This window comes from Marmota flaviventris, chromosome 9 (genome assembly GCF_047511675.1).
Source record: "Marmota flaviventris isolate mMarFla1 chromosome 9, mMarFla1.hap1, whole genome shotgun sequence".
NCBI classification, from domain to species: domain Eukaryota; kingdom Metazoa; phylum Chordata; class Mammalia; order Rodentia; family Sciuridae; genus Marmota; species Marmota flaviventris.
This window is the reverse complement of record NC_092506.1, coordinates 17,308,540-17,313,303: the sequence shown is the minus strand read 5'-3', so window position 1 is coordinate 17,313,303 and position 4,764 is coordinate 17,308,540. Positions and strand designations below refer to the sequence as shown.

The 4,764-nt window shown below is 33.9% G+C and overlaps 1 pseudogene; it reads right to left on the bottom strand.

Annotated features, from left to right (window-relative positions):
- Positions 1-1,051: 1,051 nt before the first annotated feature.
- On the bottom strand, positions 1,052-3,952 carry LOC139706968 (olfactory receptor 4P4-like; annotated as a pseudogene).
- Positions 3,953-4,764: the final 812 nt, after the last annotated feature.

Below are 4,764 nucleotides of genomic sequence, written 5' to 3'. Positions count from 1 at the left end.
GGTGAATCTAACTGCCTTTATTATAAAAGAGAAGTTTAAAACATTCAAAATAAAAGTTTCTTAAATTTAGAGATTTTTTTTTTTACTTTCTATTTAAGTTCAATTTGAAAATAATACTAAAATATTTGATAAAATATAGAACAGATTTAAGAATGGGGTGACTTACTTCTTCAAGAGAATATATCAGGAAGAAACCATTAATAAAAAAATATTTTTTTTACAAAAATGCTGATCATAATCATATGCATGTCAATATTTCTCTACTCAGATGATCATAACTTTTATCCATAAATTTTAAATTTCTCTCTTTGTTTTGGCAAGCACAACTTATTTTCCAAGAGCTGAAGCCTATACATTTTTAAGGACTGGACACTGGGAAATATGAAGTTCCTCTCTTTAAAATAAACTCATTAAAATAATTCTAGAAAAAAACTCTTCCCACTTTCTTATAACCATTATTACAAACAAAAATATAGTCGTATAGTTAGAACTTACATACATAATTTCTGCTTTTGAGATTTCTAAAATGAATATGCAATATCTCTAACAAAATAAAAAAATATGATTCTAAACTTGTAAATATGTTTGATATGAAACACAGAAAGCAAGATCAATAGACCTTTAGGACAGATGCAATTGGGATGAATGCAGTTATGTGTAGTTGGAAAATTACTTCTAGACCAAAGGAAAGAAAAATAGAAGTTGAGCTTCAGGTATCAATCTGTAAAAAAATCCAAAGGGGAAAAAATATATCTAAAACATTTTACCAGGACTTGTGAAGGAAATGTTGAGTAAAGTTGGAGATGTTAAATAAGAACAACAAATGGGTCTGTGACTCAGTGGTAGAATACCTGCTTCTCACATGTGAGGCACTGGATTCGATCCTCAGCACAACATAAAAATAAATAAACAAAATAAAGGTATTAAAAAAAGGTTCATCTAAAAAATATAATAAAATAGTTCAAAGTAAATTGCAATATCATGAACTGAGATGAGAGTCTATGCTTAATTTTGTGGGAAAACCCCAGGCTTGAATAAACTCAAGACAGAGTCAGTTCCATTTTAGCAATCTGTGTAAGGAGGAGTGGATGTGTGTTTCAGGTGACATGCCTCCCAATCCAAAATGGTTTTGGCACCAAACTTTCCTCAGGGCATTCTTCTTCTCCATGTTTTTCTGTGTATAGATCAGAGGGTTGAACATGGGAGCGATGATGGTGTAGAAAAGAACAAACAAGTTTTCTACTGGAGAAGTGGTGGCTGATCTAATGTAGATGAAGAGGACAGGCACGAAGAACAAAATCACAACCATCAGGTGGGAACTGCAAGTGGAAAGAGCCTTGTTGTGGCTCTCTGCATGGTAAGCCTGGATGGTCCATAATATCAAAAAGTAAGACAGCATCAAAACCACTGAGGTCACCAGCCTCATCTTTCCTGAATTGGCAACCACCAGGATTCCAGCGATGTGTGTATCAGTGCAGGCCAGTTTCAGCAAAGAGTACACATCAAGAAATAGTGGTATATTTCAATGGGGCCACAGAAGGGTGGATTGACAATGAGGAGGCCCTGAACCAAGAAATACAGAAGTCCCTCAGCACAGCAAACAGTGACCAGAGCATTACACCTCTGCCTACTCGTGTCTCTGGTGTAGTGCAAGGGCTTGCAGATGGCCACATAGTGGTCATAGGCCATCACCATGAGGATGAAGACCTCGATGTCCCCAAAGAAGTGAATGGTAAAGAGCTGGGCCATGCAGTTGTTATAAGAAATGAGATGGCAATATGCTTTCACAGTTACTAGTATACCTTGGGTCCTTTCCACAGTATAATTATAACTTTAATATTGTACTCCTATATCTTTGAAGCATAACATAATTCATATATGGATGGAAATGAAAAAATATACACTAAGAAAAATTTTGTCAATTAATAAGCAGGATAATTTGAAAATCTCTCTCTTTCTGATCTTCACTAGATTCAATATCTTCACAATGAAAAAATAAAATGACACTGGTTTTCCTGTTTCTCTTATGTTAAAATTCTTTGGAGCAAAACTTTGCTATGTTAATTTTAATGCCTTGAGATCCAGTTCTTTTTCTAGAGCTCCAAGGTCTGCTAATGGTTGATTACTTGATTTTTATAAAATGATTGAAGGATGCATCGGGTAACAGGCTGCTTTTCTCATGCCTTTCTTGCACAAACAGGTGATTTAAGAAGTCACCTGTTAGGATTTGTGCTTCAGGATCCCCTCACTCTCACTCCTTTCTCTTCCTGTTAATAAGACATCTTAGGACCACTTTCAGGGCATGCCTCCTCAAATGTCATAGACACATTTCATCTCTATTAAAATAACCCTCTGCCCACTTATAATCCATGCAAAATACCATGATTTTGAAGTCATAAACATTCAGTTCCATTCTTTACACTCATGCTCAAAATTATCACTGGCTCCTCTACCTCCAGGAAGTTTTACTGGGTTTTTCAAACTATACAGATCTTTATCTTCTTAATCCTCCCTAAAATACTTCTATTAATCTTGGTATTGACATTTAATTTTGAGCAACACATTGTTAGTTTGATTTAATTCTTTCAAGGATGTTCTTCACACAGGTAACCACATGCCTTATAGTCTGTGTCCTGGAGAATTTGAAATTCTAATCAGTATATATCTCTCTGTGAATTTTGTACTCAAAGAATATACTAGGCAAGATATTTTGCCATCTAATCTGGAGCAAGAAGTTGCCTAATACTCATTGCCTCCTTTTTGACATGAACATTTCTACTATCAATCTCCTATGATTACACAGACTGCATTGATTGTCTGATACTCACTGGATTATAGATAATAATTTATTTTTCTTTTATTTTACTTCTCCTCATATTATTATGCATTGATTAGACAACCAATATACAATGGAAAGAGAAATAATCAAAAATACATTGAAAATTTAAAATACAAAATGAAAGTAACTGTGATTCATATCAGATGGATTAAGATCTTGCACAGATCTAGAATAGAAAAATAAAAATATTTAATATTTATTTGGTTTTGACTATGTCCATGATGCAGTTTTAAGTATTTCATAAGTATCAGGCCAATGATACTTTGACACATTTTAATTTTTCTTATTGTCTGGAATACCAATAAAGTGGTTGAGAGGTCCAAATACTTCTTAGAATTATTATAGGGATATATTTCTTTTTCAGTTACTTCTTTCTTTCAACCAAGTTTTCTTACTCAAAAAGTCAAGGTCAAATTCACATTTCCACCAAACCACAGAAGTTTTATTTAAAGTACAAAATCTCAATTGAACTAATTACATTTTTTTCTTCACTTATTGTTTACCCTATTATCTGTTGAGAGACATCCGTGGGTTATGTGTGGGCTACATCAGCATCAAAGCCAGTGACTAGGAGAATCTGGTGTCTGGGAACTTCCAGTGGAGATTTTCTCTGGCCAAGACTGCTCAGACACATTTTGAGACCTATCCAACTCTTCCAGGTCCCACACAGCACCAGAGATGGGGTGACATGCTATAGCCACACAGCCTCTCAGACATGGTGTGATCTGCCAAGATGCCTATCAACCTGCTGACTGCAAGACATCATGAAGCAAGAATCCACTTCTGAAATCTTATCCCTTCCTTTGATGTATCCCCTTAAATAAACCACAGGAGCCATTTTCCAATTGTCCAATTCTAGCTCCTGTGTAGACTGGATCTATCAGGCACTCTACTTTAAAACTGTAATTCTGACTCTGTGTCATTTGCAATTCACTGATTATTTCTGACTGATTTTCTCCAGTGGCTTACACTCTTCTGGGCAGGAAGAAGGACCCCCTAGCAAGGTGCTGGCAGTCTCTCCATAATTATCATATGTATTCACCTAATTTCTTCCATATTGATATCCAGGACTCTCTGATATTATGGTATTCTGAAACATAATATTTTACCCATGTTAATACTCACATTATGTTTATCACAATTCAGACAGCAGGAAAAACAAAATGAATTTTCCCTCTAGTACATTGTCTTATTTTATTTTCAATTGAATTTCTTTTCTCTTTATGTGTTTTTTATATAAAGTTCAGGTTACTTAGTTTATTTCTAAATGCCCCTTTCTTCTCTTTAAGAAACCCTATATTGGATACTGTATAATATTGTTATTTCCTTCATGTTCCAAAACCCTAAGAAAAAAGGCTTCATAATTTGAACGTATGCTCAGGGAATATGACAACATTCAAAGTATTTGACTTTAATATTGGATAGTATATAAAATGTTTGTAAATGCTTAAAGAGGAAATGTACATATGTTATAGCTATAAATAAAACTACAATTTATACCATATGTGTGTTTGGACTTCTAATTTTCTCTTTCCATAGTAGCATTTATCTCCTATCACTTGATAGCAATTTTACTTACCAAGAGATTAATTAGCCCACATGAGGAGTCTTGGTTGTAGGACTTCACAGTTTTCCTTCAAGAGGGAAAATATTCTCTATGACTTTTTCAATAAAAGGAAAAAAAAATCATCCTTTGCATTTATACTTAAAAAGTACTGTGTTTTCTATCCTAAAGTTGTATATCCATTGTGATTTCAGGAGTGAAAATACATAAATAAGCTTTCTGTGTGGAGTACCAGGGCAAGAGTAATGACAAATCTCTCTTATTTTTATAGGCCATCACACATTTCCCAGAAGAAAAGTTGAGCAATGTGTAGCTAAAAATAAATAAATTCAAATATAATAATAATGTAATAATAACAACA